The following is a 26594-nucleotide window of genomic DNA, read 5'->3' on the forward strand; positions in this document are numbered from 1 at the left end:
GTATTTTTTAAAGTTTGATGTAGTAAGACCATCAGTCACTGGCGTGTTGGACATAATGAGAGGCTGGCAGACGTGGCATAGTACCTCAATCGCCAGAGTTCCTATTCCCAGAAAAGGGGTTAAGCTCCTTCACCGCAAAGCCAGCTCCGGCCTGCTTTGCTTCTCCATCACTTCTCCCATAACACATCCTTCATCTCTTCCTTTAGCAGTCTCTTAAGGTTCTAACCTTTTTACGTTTCTCTACCCCTCTTCTTCAGCTTCCCTTTCCCCCCTACGTCCTCCAGGGTTCCCTTTTTGTGTAATCCCTTCTTTCATTTCGGGATTCCTGTCTGCATCCCATCTGCTCATGACTACACAGACATTTCCGTGCGTGATTTCAAAATCTCTCTGGAATAATTTGATACTTCCGTCCTCAAAATGTCTTGCTACCTAAAGCACAAAGAAAAGAGATTTCCTTCTTCTAAGCACATAGTTCTGTGTTTGTAGAACTCGTTGTCCTCAGTCTCCCTCATTTCCTGACAAGTTAATCCCACCCTGACTTAGTCAACATTCTCCCTCAAAGCATGACTTCCTCCATGTATTTTTTTATTGAGATTTAATTGACATATAACATTATACTAGTTTTAGGTGTACAACATAATGATTTGGTATTTGTATATATTGCAAAATGATGACCATAATGAGTCTAATTAATATCCATCAACCACACACAGTTACAAAATTTTATGTGTGTGTGTCATGAAAACATTTAAGATCTACTTTCTTAGCAACTTTCAAATATATGATACATTATTTAACTACGGTCACATGCTGTACATTTGATCTCCAGGACTTATTTATTTTATAACTGGAATAAAATAATACATCCATTTGATACATCCATTTATTGATTGGTTTCATACTCATTTGGGCCTATCTTTTGCTTTGGCATGATGACCTCTCTCCTCTCCAAATTTACCTCAGTACCTCAGACATGTCATTAATGTCTCAAATATGTCTCATTACTGAGTCCCAGATAGAATGTCTCCAGGGAGGTTATTGTGGTTACAAAGTTTGAAGACCATTGAGTGACCCCATTACCAGTGACAGAACTTGAAATTACAGCACAGAGAATAACCACCTTCTTCCGCTCTCCCAACTTCAGGGAGCCTGCCCCAGTGATTCAGTGAAGCACAGTGAACTTCCAGAAAATTCTACTGACTCCATCTACCTAAGAAGGGAATAACTGAAGAAATTCCTCCTTATGATATCCATACTCAGAAAATTCTCCAAGGAACCCATAAAGCATTTACCAATTAAGTACTTCTCAAAAATACTGCAGGGAATAAATTTTTTTTAAGTACTTCCTATGTATTTTTTTTTTTTTTAACTACTCATCAGAACTTTCAGGATCCATGTGTTTTCCTCAAATACCATTATGGTAGATGAAAAACAAATTTAAAAAATAAGAAATGTTTTTTGGATTTGCCAACTCTCACCTGCTGGATTCAAGCTCCTTCCACCCACCTCAAGCAGCATTTAAACCCACCTCTGGTCCAAGCTGTTTGGGGGAATCCTGAGAAGCCTCGTGATCCAGATTCACTTACCTGCTCCCAATGCATCAGGGCCCAACTCTATGTTCTCTCTCAGCAAAAGTTTAGTGTGTGTGTGTGTGTGTGTGTGTGTGTGAGAGAGAGAGAGAGAGACAGACAGACAGAGAGACAGAGAGACAGAGAGAGACAGAGAGACAGAGACAGAGAGAGATTCCTGCTTTCAAAGTATTAACTGTGTAATAGAAATGCAAGAGTTGACATTTACTAAAGTATCAAATGTTTGCTATTCACTGTGCTAGGTTATTTATACCTGTTACATCACTTAATCTTTGTAGGTTTTTTTAAATAAAATATAAATTATTGTTCCCACTTTAGAAATAAAGACCTGAAACATAATGAGAGGCTAAATAACTTGCATCATCATATAGCAAGTGTCAGACAGGGCTTTTGTTTTGGTCCCAAACTTGCCTGGATTCCCTCAAACAACCCACTTACCCACCGACCACATCCCATTTTTCCAATTCATCCTCCAGTGCCCCAGCTCTTTCAATTCTTCGGCCTCCCCAAAACTGACTACCCATTGATCCTACCACTTTTTCACTCTCCCCAACACCTCTTCATCTCCTTTCTCAGCTTAAAACCCATGGTCATTCATAAAATACTCCTTCGCACATATACCTCCAGTCTCTTTATGGTTTGCTTCCTTTGCATGCTCACTTGGTAAAACCCTAACCCTGATTAAACCCAACACTCCACCTCCTCTGTGTCTGTTTCCTCCCAGCTGCTCATGGCTGCAGAGAAACACACAACCAAGGGGACTGGTCTGTTATGAGATGTAAACTTCACGTCAGCTTTTGGTGGTGGGCACTTTTATGATTGTTGCAACATGTGTTTAAATGACTGGCTGGAGCATGAAACTAAATGCAACAAGCTCTACAGCTTTCCAAGATGAAGCCTAGTTTATACATAGATCATGAATCATCGGCTCTAATTGTATTCGTTGACAAAGGCTATTTCTTCCACTTTCCTGAAGCTCTCTGTTCTTCCTAGTAATATGTGAACCTTACTTTTAGAACTAGTAGCCCACCTCTGTTGAGTTAACAAAAAGAGAAACTCAAATAGCCAGATAGAAATGTGAATAGTCTTTATCTTGGCGAACAGTGTTGCATACAAGTGTCATCAGAAGAAAACTGGCCAACTGCCTCCAGCGTCCTCACGTCAACAGCGTTTTTGCCCTCTAAGAGCAAATGTAATCTCTCAGTGTAAACAAACTCACAGTATTCAAATTCATAAATAGATGTACACAACCAGAATCCAACTACAAAGCAGCCTATCACAAAGTCCCCAACATTGAAATTGATGTAAGCAGTGCCCCCACCCCCATGTAGGAAGCCAAGTCATAAATAAAAGTTTGACTTGTGATCTTGTAATCAGAGGAAGAGAAGTTACCTTAATTGAGAATTTCATGGCCTTAGTTTAAGATAGCCTACAGCATCCAGGGTCACAATACATAGCTTGCCAATGGGACTGGAAGTCTGATCCTCAGTGGGCTCCCTCCTTGGCATAGTGCTCAGATGAACACTGATAAATATTGGCCTCTGTAATCCTCCCCCATAGTAATGAAAATAGCTTTCTTTAATAACATTAATTCATTCAATCTGGTTACTGTTAATCTCACAGATGTGAAAAATGTCTAAGATAACTTGCTATAACTCTTGAGTTTTACTCATTGCTTTCAAAGGTAAATTCTCAGAGTTCAATTGTATACCACACAGTTACAAATTCTCGGGGACTCCCTCTCTGCTGTCTCCACACAACATCATTGGGGGATTCCAGAATAAGTAGGAGGAAAGCATGACCTAAGGTCTATTTTGAGAGATAAGAGAAACCAGGCAGGATGTTAATGGTATTTCATCTCCCTTCTTCACCTATGCATAGAGCTGGTACATCTTGTGATGTGTCAGTAAACTGATTGCAGAAGAAAATTCAATTAATAGTAGCAAAGTTCACCCCAAATTGCCCATATGGGTCTCTTGTATTTTTTCCAAGAGTTATCACAGTAAAATGATACTATTTGATACATGCCATACCTGTGCAGCAGAAAATCTGTTAGAACAAGGAAACTATGTCATCTTGTCTTCTCAATTCAAAGCAATCTAAACCATCTCCATCATCAAGAACATTTGTGATATCCATTTTATCGCAGTGTAATAAGCAAGATATCAAAGATATTGTTTTCTCTGCTGTGTCTTTTCTGCACTTTCAATTTATTTTCTTTGAAATTTGGTCTAAAGAATGTAGCGTACTGCCTCCAAACTCATTATTAATACAATGAGATAATTTTCACAGACTACAGTAACTATGGATGGAACACAAACTACTGCAGTCTATATTAAGATCATATTTTTCAACTAAAATTGTCTTTTTTTTAATTACAGAATACCAGTTAATTCCTCTGAGCATTCAGATTTTTTAACATAAGTAATTAACTCCTCTGACCCTCCCTTATCTTTTAACACTATGAACTACTGTTGTTAGCATAGTGTCTGATGAGCTTTCTCATATTTGACACACACAGATATAAAGCTCAGCCACAGCACTCTGACTTCTAAATGCAGATGTGCATGACTCTGCTGAGACTCCCCCCTCCAGATCCCGTCCCCCACAGTGGAGGCTTCCTGCACAGACTCCAGTTTCTGATGGAAATACCACCAAGGTGATTTTCACCATCTGCCCAGTGTTTCTGGGGTGGTGTCAGGGCACATGTTGGAAGGAGGGGAAGTCAATGTTTCCCTCCCATTGATCCATGCTCTTTTTTCTACCCACCCAGCCAGAAAGCTACACAAATCTGTGGCAAGTGGCCACTTTCAGTTTTCTCAAAAGCCTAGAGAGTGGTTCCCCTGTGTTTTAAAAAAGGCACATGCTGGCTTTTCAACCTAATCTTTACTTAGAGAATGATAGCAAAGAATGGAGCCCACCGCTTTTTATGCTTAAGGAATCAACCTGGGCAGCAACCGAAATGCTTCAACTTCTCTTTTGCAGATGACAGAAAAGTAGTAGAGAAAATGGGTGCTCCTCCAGGGGTGCCCCAACCACCTGCCGACACTCTGAATTCAAGAACGTGCTATTTCTACTCCATCCTGGAACTCCCAAGTGGAACATGTCCAATCCCTAGAATAGGTGGCCCACCTTAAAAAGTACACAGTTGGCACCCATTTACAGCAGGATGCCATCCACTTATAAGAGAAGTAGGTTTAACATTGTTGGCTATGTCTTCTGACATCACAAGCTGGGTTCTAAGGCTGTTGTTGAAGTATGTTCATCTGGCCCACACCTGTTACCTCGATGGCCTCAGCTTCTTCTCCTGCTCCCCTCTCACCCAGGACTCCAACTGTAGCAAGTTACCTTTATCTCTATATGCTGTGTTGTTTTGTACACAAAGCCATGAGTTCGACAAGGGCACAGAATATGGGGAACAATGAGTAACTTGTGACCTGGTTAGAAGTAGAAAGAAATGAGTTTGGGAAAAGATCGGAAAGAATAATTGAGATCAGCTTGTGTCTTCACTTCATTGTTTCCTACAGTAAGACTCAATCTGGCAGGCAATGGGGAACCCCTGAATGTTTAAAGCAGAGAAATGGTAGGATATTCTTTTAGAAATAAAAGCTCTATGCCACGTCATGATACCTCCGGTGTATGGCTCAAAGATTGCAGTAGAGACTCTGGATAATGGTCCAAATGAAAGATAAAATTATTAGCAATCACTGAAGAGGTGGCCCGTGGGAATATAAGTGACACTTTTCACTCTAGGGGTGTGAGGTTAAAAACAAAAGACTTAACCACAACAGGAACCGTGATAATGATTCATTTGGTAAACATCCTGTAGTAGATGTTTCAGATACCATAGTAGTGAGAGAATGTTCAGTTTTTCTAACACCAGTATATAAATTAAAACCAATGAGACAGATTGCAAGGAACTTGGTATACTAGTTTCAGGCCTCTTTAGGATTACATGAAGATTCTGTTCCCATTGATTAGGATGCTCTTAGCACCCGAGACCCTATTCCCACAGTGGAACCCTTAACTGTATTTCAAAACACAGGTCAAAAGATACTTCCTTAAATCACGCCATTGTCATGTAATGCATTTGTATCAGGGGCCTGCATCTCTGTGTGGCCAGAAGTTCTGTATACACACAACCCTGATGGCCTCACCTCTCTGTAATGTAATTATGTTTCTGCATGTTCATTTCTCACTCTAAACTTGAACTCTTTGAAAATCAGACCTCACCTTCACTCCCTTTGTATACCAAAACACCAGTCCTGGCACATATTAAAAATATTAGTTATTGGATGAGTGCACTAAAGAATTAAAACTCATAAAGAAACCAGCCTCACTACTTTCTTATATCTCATATGTACACACATATGTCAAAGAAAGTACAAGGACGCATTTCAAACTAAATGCCTATTTTACAAGATTAAAATCTATTCAACTGATATGTATTTCCTTTAAGTAGTAATGTGATTAGCAAACATTTTATATTTTAGACAAAATTAAGAAATAATTATGCAAATGTTCAATTTTAAGTTTTTAAATTTAATTTTCCAATAACATTCTTTGAAGTGGGCAGAAGAGTTTTTTAATATTCCTACTTTAGAGATTTGGTAGCTGATAATCAAAGTGAATGTATAAAACATCCAAATTTCACTACTAAACCTCTATTAAGATCCTTTAGTACATGCTATTAATGAATTTTTATTTAATATAAAATGCAAGGATAATAATATTGAAGGAGATGAAGATAAGTTTGCCTGATATTTTCTCTACTTTCATGGATATGCCTTACCTGCTACATAAGAGAGAAATACTTCCCATAAAAAGAATAACATTTTTAATTATAAAAAGCAAACGGAAATGGAAAACTTACTATTAATAGATCAAGATCTTATCTCATTTTCCTCTACTACTTCATGTAAATGTGTATAGAGAAAAGAAGCAAGATTCATGATAACAAATGTATGCATTTTAGTCAAAGATGTTTTCTAACTATTTTCTCCTATTTCTCCTCTATCTTTTGTAATTGAAGCAACCAAGATATTACATCATTTCAAGTCATAAATCTAAGTCATAGCAAGTAAACTTTTAAAATGAACATAGGAAAAGGAAGAAAATGAACTATAACCACTATAAATTTATTGAATACTTGCTAGACAGAATAACTGAGATAAACTCTTTACATGTGTTATATTATAAACAGTATTTTCTGGTTTTCCTTACCAGCACCTATTGCAAATAGCCATATGCACTTTTTAATGTGAATGTTATGCTTCTGTGATTTATAGCAAATATCAAAACAAAAGGAATGAAAGCCCAATTTTTGTTGCAGTGAGCAGGGTTAAAATATGCTCTGTGGCCCTCAAAGCTCTGAGATGCATCTGCCTACATAAGTTCAGTGAACACCACCAGTAACTGTCTCATTAAAATTAGAGTAGAAATGGTCATTGAATCCATTCTGGCTTCTTGCATCTGGACTATAGTATGTCACAATTTCATCCTTAAAAACAGGATGGGCAAATAGATTTGAGCAGGGCAAAGAGATTTGGGGAAAATATCTCTGAAGCACTTTCAGAATTATGAATGACTGACAAAACCTATAAAGTTTAGGTGAATAAATCTGTACGTATAGCCAAACAAATGAATTTCTTTTCATTATTTTTTTTTTTGCATAATGACTTTTACTTTCCTCAAATAACCTTCTTATTTTGGGCATAATTAGCTTTTAAAATTTAGACAACTTTTAAATGGAGTTTCATACATTAAGGATTGGATACAGTTGGTTATTGGACATTTATAATGTGCTATGTAGCATTTTATGTGATTTTCCAATAAAACCTCATTTAAATGAGGTAGTTATTCTTATCCATGTTTTATAGATGATGAAAATAAGGTTCAGGTAAAAGTAAAGCCAACTGCTCATATTCACATAACTTTTGTAATTTGCAGAGGTCAAGTTTAAAAGCAGATCTTTATGATTTTAAAACTTGAATCTTACCCATTGTGTTTTGCTGCATCTCAGAAAATCACCTCAGTATCCTGAACTGTTTATTGGGATGCATTTTTATCTATGGGTTATGTTTAATATAGCAGCATTTTTACATATGTATATATTCCTTGGATGGCACTTATTTTTAATAGACTTCTTAAAAACAGTTTTAGGTCTGCTGAAAAAAGTCGAATAAAACATATAGAGAGTTCTCATATGCCCCCTCACCACCTCACCACCCTACTTTCCCCATTATAAACATCTTGATTTCGTGTGGTACATTGATTACAATACATGAGCTAATATTGTTACTTTCATCAGAGTTTTTTCGTTTACCTCATATAGATCTTGTACATATTTTGTTAGATTTATACCTAAGTATTTCTTTTGTTGCCAGACCACAAGATCAGAGTAATCAGAGGATCTCTGAACGAGCTGCAGTGTCTTGTGCAAGAAGGTCTTTTCTCACTGATAGCTGTAGATATTGACATAAGACTTGTGAATACCAAAAGAGTAGCTTCATCAGAGTGTGAGCATGTGATTTGCTCATCTGTTTTAAGAAACGATCCCTTGTCTATAAGCAGGGTTGATTCACAGTGGTACAGACAAGAACTGGGGAATTAAAGCTTAATGCTAAGCAGAGGAGCCCTGTGGGGACAAAACCCCAAAAAACAGTTTCCAGGCTCTCGGCCTCACATAGAAAGGTGCTGGCTCGGGTAGTAAATGGCCATCAACTGTGATCAGATGCCAGCAGCTGTGGCTAGTTGGCCGTCAGCTGTAACCCGTAGGCCATTGGCCACTAATATAACGGCTGTGGCTACGCTAGCAAAAAAGGAATGGGGGCTAGCAAGAAGATGGTGGCTGGCAAGCACGGACTGCTGTTAGGCAGATTATGTAGATCCTGCTTCCTGTGTCTCCAGCCCAGCCGCCAGCGAGAATATATTGGTTTGACTCCCCTATCTATGGCTCCGTGGGTGTTCCTTTTTGGCCTTACCGTGTCCTGCGTTCTTGGGCGGGAAGTGGGAGTTGAGACCCTGCACGACAAATGGCGCAGTGAGCAGGGTTCCCCGCGTGACACATGGCGTAGTCGGCAGGATACGGTGCTGGCCAAAGCTTTCCGAAGGGCAGTGGAGCAGTTTGTGCGTATGAAAGCTCAGTCTGAGGAAGACCAGGAGGAGCAGCTGCCGGAGAGCTCGATTCCCGTGGAGGGGTGGGAAGACGTGGATGGTTCCCCAACCAGCAGAGGCCAGAGAAAGCGGAGAAAGCGAAGGTTGTTGCCGCCCTGTGGGCTGGGAACTGCTTGCTGAGGCAGCCCGGATGCAGGACTTTTAGTCCCAGGAGGAAACGCTTGCTGAGTCCTCCATGGGAGATGAGGGTGAGGTCAAGGTCATCCCTCACCCCCAGGACAGCCCTGGCGAATGACTATGGACTATGGGGAATTGCCTTCCATCCCTAATTTATTGGACGCTTGACTGTTTGGGAACATACCACCATGTAGTGGGACTGGCGAGAATGTTTGCTTTTGTGTCTTGACTGGCCGCCATTGATAATATGTAAGCACCTTGATGTGAGCCGCTGTTGTTCCAGCACAGTACCCCGAGAGGCCCAGAGAGAGTGGCAGTGCCCTGAGGCCCTGGCTGTGTCCAGGAAGTCTGGCTGTGCCCAGAGAGAGTGGCAGTGCCCTGTGAGCCCTGGCTGTGTCCAGGAAGTCTGGCTGTGTCCAGAGAGAGTGGCAGTGCCCTGAGAGGCCCTGGCTGTGTCCAGGAAGTCTGGCTGTGTCCAGAGAGAGTGGCAGTGCCCTGAGAAACTCTGGCTGTGCCGGGGAGACAGGTGGTACCCTAAGAAGCCCAGGAAGTCTGGCTGTGCCCAGAAGTACTGTGGTGGTGCCCTGAGAAACCCTGGCTGTGCCCGGGGAGACAGGTGGTACCCTAAGAAGCCCAGGATGTCTGGCTGTGCCCAGAAGTACTGGTGGTACCCTGAGAAACCCTGGCTGTGCTCAGAGAGCCTGGCTGTGTCCGGGATATTGCATTCACCTCCAGGCTCCTCGCACAGGGGCCCCTCGCAGAAGACGCTTGTCGCGTAGATTGTGAGGCGAGACCCTGTAGGGGTGGAGTGTGGGGACAAAACCCCAAAAAACAGTTTCCAGGCTCTCGGCCTCACATAGAAAGGTGCTGGCTCGGGTAGTAAATGGCCATCAACTGTGATCAGATGCCAGCAGCTGTGGCTAGTTGGCCGTCAGCTGTAACCCGTAGGCCATTGGCCACTAATATAACGGCTGTGGCTACGCTAGCAAAAAAGGAATGGGGGCTAGCAAGAAGATGGTGGCTGGCAAGCGCCGACTGCTGTTAGGCAGATTATGTAGATCCTGCTTCCTGTGTCTCCAGCCCAGCCGCCAGCGAGAATATATTGGTTTGACTCCCCTATCTATGGCTCCGTGGGTGTTCCTTTTTGGCCTTACCGTGTCCTGCGTTCTTGGGCGGGAAGTGGGAGTTGAGACCCTGCACGACAAATGGCGCAGTGAGCAGGGTCCCCCGCGTGACAAGCCCCATTATCTTTGACAATGACCTTGATGAGACTATGTGCTTTGTCATTTAGATGTGCTCCTAGAAAGTAAAAATGTGATTCTATTGCAATCTTTGTCAACTACCTTAAATAGAACAAATAAAAAGTTCTGCTATACCTTGACTTAGGAGAAGATTTCATAAATTTGACCTCAAAGGCAAGGGAAGTAGAAGCAAAAATAAATAAGTGGGACTATATTAAACTAAAAACTTCTGCACAGAAAAAGAAATATCCACAAAACAAAGAGGTAACTGACCAAATAGGAGAAGATATTGATAAATAACACCTCCAATAAGGGGCTAATATCCAAAATATATAAAGAACTCATAAAACTCAACAACAAAACAAACAAACAATCCAATTTAAAAATGGGCAGAGTTCCTAAACATACACTTCTCCGAAGAAGACAAATGGCCAACAGACATATTTTTAAAAATGGTCAACTTCACTAGATATTAGGGAAATACAAATTAAAACAACAATGAGATACCACCTGACATCTGTTAAAGTGGCTATCTACAAGACAAGTAATAACAACTGTTGGAGAGGCTGTGGAGAAAGAGGAACCCTCATACACTGTCAGTGGGAATGTAAATTGGTGCAGCCACTATGGAAAACACTATGGAGTTTCCTCAAAAAATTAAGAATCGAATTACCATACGACCCAGCAATCCCTCTTCTGGGTATCTACCAAAAAAAATCTGAAAACATTTATCTGTAAAGATATATGTACGCTGATGTTCATTGCAGCATTATTCAGAGTGGCCAAGACATGGAAACTATTAGAGTGTCCTTCAATAGATGATTGGATAAATAAGATGTGATATATATATAATATATATATATATATATATATATATATATATATATATATATATTGCAATATTACTTGGCCATAAGAAAAGATGAAATAATGCCATTTGCAACAACATGCTAACCTATAGTTATAAGTATAGTATAAGTAGTTTATCATGCTAAGCAAAATAAGTCAGACAGAAAAAGTTGAGAACTATATGACTTCACTCGTATGTGGAATATAAAACTGAAAGCAACAAATGAACCAAACAAACAATAAATTATAGACATAGACAATAGTTTAGTGGCTACCAGAGGGTAAGAGGGAGTGGGGTGGTAAACGAGGGTAAAAGGGATCAAATACATGGTGATGGAAGGAGAACTGACTCTGGGTGGTGAACACACAATGTAATACATAGATGATTATGGGGACAGAGCCAGGAGTGCAGTTTCCAGGCTCTCAGCCTCACATGGAAAGGTGCTGGCTCAGGTAGTAAATGGCCATCAACTGTGATTGGATGGCCATCAGCTGTGGCTAGTTGGCCATCAGCTGTAACCAGTGAGCCATTGGCCACTAATATAGTAGCCGAGACTATACGCTAGCAGCAAAACGGGGGCTAGAAAGGGTGGAGTGTGGCGGAGTGTGGATTGCGGATTCTGTGGCTCCTGCTTCCTGTGCCTCCAACGCAGCCGCCAGGGAGAGTATACTGGTATGGCTCCCCTACCTATGGCTCCGTGGGTGTTTCTTTTTGGCCTCACCATGTCCTGCATTCTTATGTGGGGAGCTGGAGCTGAGACCCTGCCTGATACCTTGCATAACAATGATGTATTATAGAAATGTACCCTTGAAACGTATGTAATTTCACTAACCAATGTCACCCCAATAAATTTAATACATTTTTAAAAGTTCTGACATCATACCATTGATCACTTTAAAAACCCTTTTAAGAAACTATGTAAAAATACTTTATGTAAGTTCCATTATCAGAAGTTAAAAACCCTCAGACCTATACAGAATATTCTTCTTAGAATGTAAAGTAAACTCAAAAAATATTTATTGAGCATCTGTTAGATTCAGAAAATTATTTAGAGATGTGGGAGCTTGAATTAGTACTAAGGCATAACATGAACCAAACAGTTTCTTATCATAGTCCAGTTCAAGCAATAGGACAAACATACTTGAAGGAGTGAAGTAGCAAGGTCAATTTTATATGGCAAAAACTGAAACTGCCATCAAACAGTTTGGCATAACAGAGTCTGGGTGTATGACGGTCAGTTACAAAGAATCATGAAAATCTACTTGACCACGATTGTCAATTTAAAAAAACGAAAAGCTGTTCAAAAATGTATGTCAATATCATCTAATTCTTCCATATACTTTGGAAAGGCAGAGTTTTGTTGTTGCTGTTTTCACTGTTGTTTCTGTTGTTTAATAACCCATTCTTTAGGAAGCTTAGAATGAAATTAACTCTGACTCCCTCCTCCTTTCCAGATTGCCACACAACCTTTTCCAGTGGTAGCACTGATCTGAAGGAAGATAATTATTTACAAGGTAAAGTAAGTTAGTTTGTTATTCTCAGGTCTTGTTGCACTGTGAATTTATCTAGTAAACACAGCTTCTAGAATTTTAACTTCAATACTTTGTATTATCAATTAAGACAAAAAATTAAATTGCTTTCGAATATCTGATTTTAATAGGTTACATGCTTTTTGCCAATTTTTCTCCAGAGTATACAGACCTAATGTAATAATGAAAACCAATAACAAAATCAGATTTCCTAGACAGCAAACCATCTTCAATCACAGATTTAAAATTTTGGTTGAGACTACCTGCGAGCATATAATGTGAATTCCTGTTCCTAACATTCTATATTGAGTGATGTTCTCTGAAGGTGGTATGCAGGAAAGAACCTCTTATTTAGGAGGATCCAATCTGGCTGTCAAGCTTCCATGTCCACCTTACAATGTCCTGTAATGTCAAATCTTGACCATCCCAGGAGATATTTCCAAACCACACCTTGGGATAGACAAGCTGGAGACTTCAAAACTTGTATGCGAGATACGGCATGTAGAAAGAGCCTGCCGTTTGGAGAAACAGCTTGAGTTCAAGTCCAAGCTCCCAATCTCACTGCCATTGTGACCTTGGGCACATCCCTTAACCATTTTGGATGTCAGTATACACATCTGCCCTACCTCTCTAGATGATAATTTGTTTATCAAGTAAAATGATGTGACATTAAGAACAAAATAAGGCATTGTTACAGATATTCAAGAGATTAAGAGAGTATGTGGCGAATGAGTGGCATATTTCTTCCTCCTCTTGCCTCTTAATTTTTAACTGCTCAGCAAAATATTTATTGAATGTCTGCTAAGTTCCAATGATAAGCACTAAAGATTTACAGATAAAGTGACATGGTCCCTGCCCTGACGTAGTAGCAAAGTGGCATGAGCAGATTTGGGTTTATAAGGATAACTCTGGCTGCTATGTTGAGAATGCATGACAGGGAGGTAAATGTAGAAGCAGAGATATCTGGTTTGTAAACCACTGTATCATTTCAGGCAAAAACAATCATGGTGCTTTGGACAAGGGTGGTAACAGTGGAAGTAGAAAGAATTCAACTGAAATGGGGACTGATAACTGAGTTTTGAATTTAGCATGGCAAAAAGAAAATTGGTATCTTTGTGGCAGAGATGAAATTCAATCAAAGCAAGGTGACTGAGAGAGGATTACTGAAAAGAGAATGAAAATTCCATAGAGCATATTGGGAAGATTTGGGAAGGAAGTCAATAGGAGGAGGAAGACTAGGCAGGGGGAAAGCACCAGGTTTAGAGAGGCTTGCTTTTGGATAAAGGCCTGAAAGGCATGAATGCCCATGAGTTTAGAACTGGGGGCCGGGTGCCTCAAAATATAACTCATCCCAGGTATGGCGGGCAGAAAATCTTCTGTTTTCACCAATACTGACTTTCATCCCAAACCAGCTGCTATCCATTTGGCTGAAGGACTATGATAAACATAGTGGAACTGAAGAGGCCTGAACTAAAGTAAAAGAATCCTAGCCGTTGAACAGAGTCTTTACCAGTAGTTGAGAAGGAGGTGAAGTGTGTATAATTATACTTATTATCCTTTTCTTGAGTCCCTACTCTATTTCTGCCGCACTTAATCCTCACCACAAAAACCTAAAATATAGATCTAATCATCTCATTCAAAAGGTGACAAGAGTATGGCGCGGAGAAATTAAATAACATATTCATCTACCAGCATCTTTACACAGTCACTAAGTGACAAAGCTAGGAGTCGTCTCCCTCTCCGTTTCCATTATGCTTTGAAGAGCCATGGAGGTACACCTCTTTTTAGACGGTAAAGAGTTGGGATTAGTTGGAAACACAATATTGGGAACAGTAGGGAGACAGGACTAAAAGAATTTTATAAGAAATGGAATTGCATTTGGCTCAGCTATGGTCTCCAGCCTTCTAAATCAATTCTCGTAACTTACTCAGGTTCAGCTACTGGTTGGTAGTGGCTTCCAGGCTGCTCTCAGGGGCCTATGAAAACATTTGCCAAGTAACAGTTACCTGTTAAGTTTGGAATCTAAAAGATGAAATTATTTTAAATGACTTTCCAAGTATTAGGAGTGAATCATTTTCTTTAATGAAGACTATTATTGTAGGCTCTGACCTCTTCCAAATTCTCACCCTTTCAAGTCTGACAGGAATAAAAATGTTGCCATGCATCACCTTCACCAGTACTTCTTTCCTTTCACAAGCAGCTGTGCACATCATGGGGTTCAGGAAAACAGAGAATTTTTGCCAAGCGCAGGTTGGACCTCTGAACCCTGACTATTTAACACCATGAATAATGAATCCAAACTCAGAGGACTTTTTGGGGGGCCAGGATTTCACACTTCAAACATGTATACTTCAGAAAACTGCTTAGGAACATATTATTTATTATATATTTTTATCTTGGTTCAAAGCTTGTGTTCCTAAAGGCTATCCCCCTTATAATTTTACACAAGGATAATGTAACTTTAATGGTGAGCTCCAAGAATCAGAAATCCAGGAGTATGGCAACTTTATTTTGCCCAATACATAATGCCATCCCAACTAGCAAGTCTGAAGGGGTTTATTTGTATTATTTATTAAGATGCTTTGCATTATTACACTTTTAGCATGTGATTTCCAGAACATAAGGATCCACTATATTTAACTTTGAATGGCTTTATGTACAGAGGATTCTTGATACTTGATAATGGAAATTCAAATGATATTAAAATTATTCACAAAATGTGGAGCACCAGTGTTTGGTTTTCTTCATTTTTTTTGGGGGGGGGGTTGGCCAACTTAAAGAAGGCCATGAAAATTGATAAATCACAAAAATATAATGTTTACATTGAAAAGGATAAACTAAGGAACACAAATAAACTTGTGTTTTAGTCATTAAGTGTCTGGATTTGGAAGGACAGTTTAGATTCCAAATACTCTGTCCTGTTGTTTCCATTTAAGTCAAATCATACTGTCATAATATATAGCCTTGTTTTGAATTAAACACTGTTGATACCACGATATGAGTAAAAAGAGACATAGACCTGGAATCTGACAAGTTAAGTTCTCATTTAAGCTCTGCTCCTGATTTCTGCGTGAAAGGGTACTCAACATTTCTAAGCTTAATATTCCCTTATCCATGAAGTAATACCGCTGGTCTAAATGACCTCCAAAATACCATCCTATTCTTAAATTGTATCTATATGTAATACTTTCTGAGAAAATGATACATAAATATTGTTTCAAGGATTTAAAAAATGTAACCCATTATTTTAGAACATACCATGTCCAAATTTTACTGGTTTGGCTTTCTAAAATATATTTTTTTCATTCCAGTCCAATTTGTGACTCTTTTTCAAGTTAAGTCTTAAATTTTTTCTGCTATTTAATATAATTTCAGAATTTTCAACATGCAGAGTGTAAAGTATGACAGAATGCTGTACAGCAAAATGTATGAGAGAAAGATAATATTCCTCAGACATGGATAGTTACGAATCTCATCCAAGTAGACAGGTAAAATAAACTTAGGGAGAAGGAAACTGACATTTAAAATTGGTAGAGATACAAGTATTTTGCAGAAAAAACATCTTATACTTCCACAACAATCTGTCTCCTTTTCTTTCTTCCAAACACATGAAAAAAGGCATTTCAAGTTACTGATTAACTTCAACATACTGATCTTTGATTCTGTCTAAGGTCCAATAAAACTGACTAAATTTCCTCCTACCAGAAAGAAAAACTAAAAAAAGAACATACTTTTTTAAAGATTAGCTTTATTATCCTGATAGATCAGCCCTGATCACATTTGATTAGACTATATTTTTATTCGTTCCTTTTCCAAAAGTAATTGGGAACTTGTTATTTCCCAAAATAACACAGCAGTTATTTTCCTAACTATGAAACTATATTTTGTTATCAGAATAAGCCATAAATTTCCATGAGTTATCTGTTTTTTGCTGATATTTTCTATTCTAGAATGAAAAGGCTAGGATTATGATTGGCTAAAGAAGATGTGGTATATATACACAATGGAATACTATTCTGCCATAAGAAAAGATGAAATAATGCCATTTGCAACGACATGGGTAGATGTTCAGATTATTATGCTAAGAGAAATAAGTCAGACAGAAAAAGTTGAGAACCATATGATTTCACTGATATGTGGTATATAAAACTGAAAATAACAAAGGAACAAGGCAAACAAATGAAGAAACAAAAATTTATAGACATAGGCAATAGTTAGTGGTTACCAGAGGGTAAGGATGGAGGGAGTGGTATATGTGTGTAAAGGAGATCAAATACATAGTGATGGAAAGAGAACTGACTCTGGGTGGTAAACACACAATGTGATGTATAGATGATGTATTACAGAATTGTACACCTGAAATTTATGTAACTTTACTAACAATTGTCACCTCAATAAACTTTAATTAAAAAAAGAAAAAGCAAGGCTAGGATTATGGGGAGTTGATTCTATAACCACTGGAGTGCTTACCTATTCTTAGCCTTGACTGTGGATGGAAGTAAAAGGGAAAAAAACTTTAAGCAGGGAGTCACTTTGACTAAAAATGGAAAAACCTTGACCAGGGAATCCAAATCAATATACCAAGTAAAAATGAGTTATCACATATGACTTTATAATGTTAAAGGCACAAAAATATGAGAGGGTGTAGACAGTAGCTACCATTATTGTGCAACCACTCTATAAGAGGCAGCATGGCTCAATTTGGGGTAATACAAAAATGAACAAAGCAATCTTTTTCTCGAACAGTTTATATGACATCAACCACAAACACTCTAAGACATAATGTGATTTTGTGCTATGATAGAGGTATGACCCCCTGTAGGAATACAGATTGCTGATATTTAAACGAACCTGGAGATTAAGAAGATTGTGACAGGTGTGGACAAATGGGAAGAGTCTTACAGGAAGAAGGAACAAAAGCACCATTATCGGCTATGAAGAGAGCCATCTTTGAGGAAAGGCAATTGATGCTATGTAGAATGCATAGAAAGAAAAGAGATAAAAAAGAAAAACAAAGTACCATTTAAAAGGAAGGGCTTAATGTTATATGAAATGGGAAGTGGCTTAAAAGATTTTTGAGCCAAAGGATGATGAGACCTGATTAGACCAGTACTAATTAGGACAAATAGCCTGAGAGCAATAGGCAGATAGTCTTGGAATGGGGAAGACTGAAGGCAAAGAGGCCATTTCACTGGAATCGTGAATAACAAAGGCATGTTGTTGCTTCCTCATCCCCACTAGCCCAGGAGAAAAGTGAATCTTCTATGTGTCAGGTACAATATCCAACACAAAATATCCAGGAGTGAAAGTTAGAGTCCCTTCCTCATTCTCTCAGTCTAGCTGGAGAGATAAGGGCTTATTTTTTCCTTCTAATTGAAACCCCCAGCTTTTGTCATAATCAGTTTGCTAATCTTTAAATTCCATCCCCAGAGTTTCTGCCCAGTAGAAGTGCCCACACTTCCTAATGGATATATCCATATAGATGTTCCACAAACTTCTTAAATGGCCACATCCAAGGTCAAACTCACCTCCCTCTCTGCTAACCTGTTTCTCCTATAGTCCCTCATGATTTACTCAGTCTCCCAATCCAAAACTTCCAAAGATATCTACTCTTTCTTATTCACTCTGGAATTCTACATCCAAACCATTAGCAAATCTTGCCAAGAAACTTCTCTTCATCTGTCCCCTCTTCTCCTTTGCAATCTACTGCTTTTCCTTGCTTCAGAGTTCCATCAATTCTCACCTGGATTATTACATTGGCCTTCTCACTGATTTTATTGTAGTCTCCTCCTCAAGGCCATCTTCCACATAGCTACCAAAGATATCTTAAAAAACAATCAATTCCCATCGTTAGCCTCTTAAAATTCCATATATTTACATATGCCACAAATAATAACCACAAACTCCTGAGTACGACATGAAAGGACATTTTAAATGTGACTGAAATACAACTTTCCAATAGCTATTCCACATACTCCAAATTTCAGCAACATTGAACTTATTCACCATCTTTGATAACTTGCCACATTAAAAGATTATCTTTCCATTGACAATAGCACATGCTATTTGTTCTGCCTCAAATGTCCCCTTTTTCTCTTCTAAGCCTGGACATCTTTTTATCCTTCAAGAATGATATCAAAAATCAGTTTTTTCTTCCCTGGTACTGACTAACAAAATTAGTTTCTCCCTATGTCCACAGAGTACACTTTTCTACTTTTATTTTTACATTGTATTGTAACTTTACCTGTTTATATACCAGCACTCTTCCAATAGACAACAAAATTCTCAAGGGTATGGGCTGGATTTCATTGCCTTTTTATTTCCCATGTCTCAAATTAGCCCAGTAAATGGCATGTGTTTAATAAATTTGTCAAATGAATGACTAATTATCACTATCACTGTTGAATACTGTACAAATAAGTAGTTACTTATCAGAAATAATAAAAATGTAGACCAGGACTATCCATAGTACTTCATGGAGAAGATGTAGGAAATAAATCTCATGGAGATTTAGAAATTCATCTGCAAGGAATGTTTTGAAGAAAACATATCCTTGTTAAACCACATGGCTTTGATAGCAAAGAATCAACTAACATCCTTAAGGTAGTGTGAAATCAGATTGGTTGTGGAAGAGAAAATAAGGATATGCATTCCAGTCCCAGGTATCTTCTTTGTAGAATTGGTAACTGAAGCTTTGGAATAGGATGAAGAAATCAAGTGATCAGTTGTAGGGAGAGAAGAGTACATGCATAATCCATGTTGATGTTCAAATTCTTTCTGAATATGCCATAGTCAAAACATTTCTGTTTCAGGATATGGCTGCAATGTTATGTTTTAGTTTCTACTTAATTCTATTATGTTTGCTATGTCATTAATATTCTCTAATTTTTATGCAATCAAGGAGAAAGCTATTTAATAGTAAGAATGCTTTCAGCTGATTAAAAACCCCAGTTTTTCTGGGTATTTTGTTAAAATAAAAGATAATTTTGGAGGCAACATCAAAATGCTTTGCCTTTCCTGTTTTATGCACTTCTTTTCTCATTTACTTGAGCATGTAATAATGCAGATTTGAATTACCTTCCAATTCTTGCAATGGTTTTCCTGATGAAGTTAAACTGACATGTTGGCATACTGCTTGGTAAAATTACAACAATATTCATCTTAAAGTCAACATGTTCCTCATAGTATTTATTCATTATACTAGTTTCAAAGAACTGGTTATAAGATAGCTTCAGAGAAAAAGATAACTGAATCTCAAAATGGCAAAGTGCTTCCACTCTAGTAGATATTTCATGCATTGTGTTCCCAATTACCTAGTACAGATTTGAAACAGTTCCAAGGAGTAATATGCTGCAAAGTGCTGTGAGTCTTGGTGTAATTAAACTTGGGAAAAGCTCAAATGCTAGGGAAATGGAAAAAAGGACATTTCCTCTTTACTTTGTCCCCATCACTTAGCATCAATTAATTACATTGTGTGGTGTAATTGGTTGGTTGGTTGGTTGGTTGGTTGGTTGGTTGGCTGACTTAATAGTATGTTGGTTTTTCCCATATAGAAAGTTAAAACATCCTTATTTTTATGGATTTTACTAGCCCAATGTCAGAAATCTTCAGATCAAAGATTCTAGATTCTAGGTAACTTATTTGTATTTTTCCTTCCTTTATTCCTGGTAGGAAATCCAGTGCCTGCATAGACTGTTTTTAAATGAATAAATGGTCAAACCTCTTTTGTGTTTCTTCAAATGATCAATAGAAATCTTGATCACATTGTCTTATTCAAGTCACTAGTGCATGTATACTCTTAATTATTGGGAGTTGCATGAGGTAGGATGAAAGTACTTATGGGAATGTAATACCACACATGAGGGATTCCCAATTTTGGAAGAAAGGACAAAGTTACTGAGGAAGATTTTGCTTCTTAGGGGAAATCCACAATAGAAGGAGCAGATTGGGGTGGGGGTGGGGTACAGCTAACCTTTCAATTCTTTGTTACATAACGTTCTCTTCTGGTAAATGAACCAGTTTGCCTAAGAGGCAAGACACTGTAGGTTTGCTATTCCCTACTCCATGAATGGCAAACACGGGAAAGTTAAAACAAGGAAATGTGTAGATGCACATATTACAGCATTGGTGACTGCTGGTCAAGCTTATGTGGCTATAGAGTGGCTGTATAGAGTCCCTCAAAACAGTCATACTCAGCGGGACCCATTGCAGCAATCTCAGCAAATAGAGGCAAAACTCCAAGCTGAAAGAAAAGCAGAGAAAATTGACTGAGACTGATCTATTTTGGGACATCTTGACATTGATGCAACTCAGCATAGATTGCCTAACACAAAAGTGGTGGGAAATGACTGCTCTGAGTTTTGTTGGACCTTAGGGATGTCCATCTTCCCTCGCTAGTCCATTCAGGTTATATACCTGAGAAAACCTTGCTGGATCCCAGAGACAGTTCAATGGCAAGACCTTTAGCCCTTAACATCATAAAGTGTTGCTCACCATCATTTGGAAACTGTGTTGTTGTGTTGGGAAGGATCTAAAGAGGAGTTCCCAGAGTAAATTACTACAAAAGCTAATAACTATGCAGGGTAACATAAACTCAGAATTGCCTAAAGAATTACGTAGGTATTCTCAGTAGATTTGGTAGTTCTACCCATAAACTCCCAGGTATTATTTGCAGCATGTATGGTTTCATCAATTCTATATAAAGCCATGTTATATAATAGGAGAACCTGATTGTGTATTGTTTAAACAATAATGTAAGGAACAGAGTTATTTACAGTACTTTTTTCATTCATAAAATAATTTACTCTTCCTCTCCATTTTCCACCAAGAACATCCTAGCCAATTAAATTAAGCCATTTAAACTATGCAAAGCACTACATAGAAGATGTTTGCAAAAGAAAAAATGGAGGGGGTGGGTATCATGTGCTTGTTTTCGTCTTTTCTTGGATTATTTGATTCAAAGTACTTTTTTTGTTTGTTAAATCAACTAGCATGAGCAGTTTCTTTTCCCAGACTTATAGTCCAAGAATGCTATTTCTAAAAAAAGGAATTCACATTTATTAAATTCAATTGTTGAGGCATTCTACTGTTGTTGAGTTTCTAGTCAGTGGCAGGCACTGTGTTAGGGTCTGGGACTATTGGAAGGAACAAGACCAGAGTGATCCCTTTTCTCATGAAATACATATTTTCCTTTTTAGTGAGTTACAAACAAATTTTACCTTTTTTTAAAAGACTGCAAAATCTACACATCATTATTTTATTTAGCCTGTTGAATTTTCTACTTGAGTGAATGAGTTTAACAGGAGCTGAGATATAATTAAAGAGTTGCTAGCCTGGAAATTTCATCAAAAGAAATCACTGAAACAGTGTACCAAGAAACAAAATTTGGAAAGAGATATAAAAGTTATAGTGAGAAAGTTCCAGAAGAGGAGAGGGTTGAGGTAGATGCAATATTTTAAGAAATAATGACTTAGAAATTTCCAGAACTTATGAAGCATCTTGGATTTCAGGATCAAGTTTAAAAAGAAAATAAATCCACACTTGAACACATTTGAACATAAACTATAGAAACTAAAGACAAAGTACTCTTAAGAGCGGGCAACAAAAAATAGATAAACTATCTTCAAAGAACAACAATTAGACTGACTTCTTAACAGTAATCTTACTGAGAAGACTGTGGAATGTTTTCTTCAATGAACTGATCTTAATTCTACACACAGCAGAATTATCATTTGGAATAAGACTGAAATAAAGACATTTTCAGACAGAAAGCCTACATTATTTTTTTTTAAAAATTTGAACGTAAAATATATTCACCCATAGTGCCTCTAACTCCAATGCTGGGAATTTATTTCAAAGAAATAATAGGACGAGTATGAAAAGATGTATATACAAGGCATTGATTATAACAGCTTTGCTTACTTTATCAAAGATTTGGAAACAAGTGAAATGACATCAATAGGGAATTACTGAAATAAAACATGATGCATTCATAATTTTCATTATGAAGATTATACAGTTGTTTGTGTACTCTAACAGAAGTACAGTAATAATAAATAGAAAATAAAAGGAGAAAGCAGGCTATGGAGCAGCATGTTTCATATGATCCAACATAGGTTAAAAATTTAAATTTCTGTTTGTTATTAAGTTTACATATCCACAAAAGTTGAAAAGGGTATACATATGATTATTATTCCTGCGGTGTGAAATAAGGAAACATTTCCCCATGTTCTGTTTTCTTTGCATTCTTTACTATCATTATTTTCATTTGGGAAAGTAAAGCTTTTCTGTAGTTTCCCCTATTTATTGAGACCTTTAGTATAAAAATTACATTTATGTAGCTACCATAAGGATGTTTTAAATCTAGATTTAATCTCATTTGGGTAGGCTATGGTGTTAATGAAGCCTGCCCTGAAGTTTTGTTTTCTGTGTAGGCCAATTAGCTCTGCACTGAGAACAAAATGACTCTTTTATGCATTATCTATTAGCCGGAGGAGCTAGGTTTTCAAGTCTTTACCTGAGTCTCCTGGCAAGAGACATTGTGAGGAGGTTGCAGAGCATAGAAAATGGAAAAAAAAATAAAAAAAATCAGCTCAAATCACGCGAACCCAGAGGGCAGTGGCAGTTGGCATCACTTAACCCACAAAGAATGACTCATAACTTACTCTCTTTGAAAAATCTACCTTTCATATTTCCAGACCACCACATTTCCCAAGTCACAGTGAGTCAAATCAAAACAAAACTGCACTAAGCAAGAAACTCTCATTTCTTAGCACTCCCTTTCCATTTGCCTTATTGCTTTCTCCCACTCCTACTTAAGAGGATTTCCTTTTTTTTCCCCCATATCCAGTCTCATAACAAATGACCTCAAGAAATAGAGGCTGACCTAACCACGGTCTATCGTCTCAAGAAGAAATTCTAATTTTTTCCATTATGGTAAGGAGCACCAATAGTTTGGGGATTCTAATATAACAATTTTTAGGCCTGCAGTTTTACCCCTCAATTTTGTAGCAAGGAAAGTCTGGTAACATTGTTTGGAGGCTTGTCTAATACGGAGCCTGGCATGTAAGACTATAGCTTCATTCCAATCTGACTATATCACTGTCAATTCATAACCAGAATCATGGAAGGAATCTGAGCAGCTTGTTGGATTGTTTATATTGAATATATGGAAGAGTACACCATTGTGAATGATGTACAAGGTAAAATTCTAAACAAGTCATTTCAGAATTCTGGGTATTGTTTTTATCACTGGAAAGAATATGTCGCATGTGGATACACTGTCAGGAAAAATGAGATCTTATAGCATTCGACGTGTTTCTTAAGGATTAACAACTGTCCAGGGCTTTTGCACTAGCAACTAATAATTTTCTAGTTGTCTTTATCTTGTGAAAGTCATTTTATATTTTTATAATAGTTGTACCATCAGTAGTGTTTGTAGGGCAATTTTTCTCACAAAAAGATATATTTTCTAACAGTTAGTGTTCTGATAACCAAGAAGAAAAAATAAGTAAGTCCCTAGGGATTTGTGACAGGTTTTTCTTTTAGAAATCCCTGTATATTTCCTGAATGTTTTCTATTGGAAAATATAAAAGACATATATGTGATAAAAAAAAGTAATTCTCCAGATATTGTTTTCAGATATGCTGGTTGTTAGATAGTTAATTAATATAAATCCATAAATTTCCATAGAAACATACTTCAGAGACAAAAGCCCTGAGAGGAAACTCATTGTCAATCACTCGTATTTATTTTTGAAACTCTACTTCCTGTCAAGGTTAGTTAAGGCTTCTTGCTACAGAGGATTGTAAAACATACATTCTTGTTTCTGGCAGAGTCCTGGTTGGCTAAAGCCCATTATCCCTGTGTAATTGTTGGTAGTGCCCCTTTACACGTTCTGAAGTTTGAAATAGGAATTTTACGAGTATTCTAATTTTAATAGTGTGATAACTCTTTTTCACAGATTCCCTGTCAGTATTTCTCTTGATGTACACTTCCCTGAGAAAGTAAGGATAAATGAAGAATGGACTCACTGTTCATATTTACCCTGGTCCTTCACCCAGGACATCTGCTAAGTAAGGCTCAGTCAGGGCTCCCGTGTTGCCCAGTTCTCAGGGATGCTATTAACATCATAACCTGTATGGACAATAGCCTCCACTCTTTTTCTTGTAACTACCTCGTTAGTAAAAACATGTGTTTATATGAATGGAGTTAAATTCATTTACCGTCAACATTGTATCTCTTCTTTCTCTTATGTGCTACTGTGCCCAAACCCTCAACTCACTCACATACAGAATTTATCATCTCTTTTAAACTAATCCCATTACAATAATGAAAAAGCCTTTTTAAATGTCATATTACTGGTAGAATCTTGCATCACATAAAAAAGTCTGCTGTTTGTATGTAGCTATTTTTAACTGTAATTTTCAGGGCAAATTAACATCACTTTGTGTACATGAATTATGTTCCTCCATTCTCCTGATATTTAGTAATCACTTAGGTACAACAATATTTGAGATATGTGTTGAATATTGACTGAATTTCTCTGTATGAGAAAATCTGGGTAATATACTTCTACATACAGATTCCCTTGCTATCTGAAAATAGAACTTTCCTATCCAACCTTTCATAAACCATAATGGCATAAAGCACAGAGGCAATTATCATTAATTTATATGGAAAATATTTTGAATGTTCCCAGACACAAAATTCAACACACACACAATGTATTTGTTTTGTTCACATGATGAAAACACTTGATTACATCTAGTTTTACACTAGGCATAACACCCTTATGAGCTCTTTTAGGCTTTCTGATACCTTAGGACACATCTTACTAACAGATGGACAAAAAATAAATTGAAATAAAGCACAGATGCTCACAGGCCAATTCAAAGCTACGGAAGCTTGGTTCTGAGGTGTTGAGTGTAGTTACTGGGGAAGGAGCTTGGCAGTGCCATTCTCACTGCTTAGGTTACATGCTGCCTCTGTAATGGCTCACTGCAAAACAAATGCTGAAATCATAATAAAAACAAAAAATGTGAAATGTTGAAGAAAAATATGGCCATTAAAATATCGGTTCATAAAATACACAACAAGTCAAAGTTTGAGAAAGAGAATATCCTGGCCAGGGGTTGGGAGGGGGGGAGATGGAGGATATTACTAAAAATTATTTCAAGAAATTTTTTTTCAAAGTTGAATAATAAGAGTTTGCAAAAGGAATCTCAATAAAATAAATGAAAAATACCCATATTAATGCACACCTCCATAAAATGTCAGAGCATTAGGGATAAATAGAATATTATAAATGCTTTCAAAGAGAAATAAATAGATTTTGAAAATAGGATCTGAAATCAGAATATCACCAGACAACTCTACTACCACATATGAAGTTGGACGATGATTTGCCTTCAAATTTCTGAGGGAAATTTTAATTCAATCCAAAATTCTGTTCACACAACCAAATTGTTAATCAATCTATGTCAAACGATCAATCAAGCATAACAGTATATTTAAACAGTTTCAGAAATGTAAGCCTTGAAAAAACTATCTCCCATGCACATCATCTCAAGAAGTTACTGAACAATGAGGACATAAAGTAAAGTAAGAAGAAGACACTGAATCTTCAAAATAAGGGACCCAGAACAGGAGACAGAAGAAGTTCCAGGTTGATCTCTATTCAGTAGCTCTAAAAAGAAACTATCCCATATTGGAGGAGAAGGATGAAAGGCTCAAATATGGATGCTTATGAAGGTGGGGTGGGGGAGGTAAAATTGATAAAGCACAAGATGTGTTTGACCATGTGGAAACTAGAATTCAAAAGGGTCTTATTAATCACTCAAGGAGCTTGATATAATGATTGCGATATGTAAACTTAGGCAAATAAAAACATAGGCTAACTTCAGGAAAAACAAAAGTTGCACAAGATAGGTAATATAATCATACTACTTGGTCCAGCTCTGAACAATACCAACATAGTCATATCAAGATAAACACTGATCAAAAATTTAACAAAATTAATTGGTAACACTATATTGAAACAATAGAGAGGGGAAAATGAGATGCCATAAGAATGCTAAACCCTCATTTCATA

The 26594-nt window shown here is 37.6% G+C and overlaps 1 protein-coding gene across 1 annotated transcript in view; it reads left to right on the forward strand.

Annotated features, from left to right (window-relative positions):
* Nucleotides 1-26594, forward strand: part of KLF12 (KLF transcription factor 12) — a 566208-nt gene that overhangs the window by 46349 nt on the left and 493265 nt on the right. The window contains exon 2 of the mRNA XM_081045624.1: nt 12428-12487. The gene's annotated coding sequence lies outside the window, so the exon portion shown is untranslated. The remainder of the gene's footprint in view (nt 1-12427; nt 12488-26594) is intronic.

This window comes from Rhinolophus hipposideros, assembly GCF_964194185.1.
Source record: "Rhinolophus hipposideros genome assembly, chromosome: 4".
NCBI lineage: Eukaryota > Metazoa > Chordata > Mammalia > Chiroptera > Rhinolophidae > Rhinolophus > Rhinolophus hipposideros.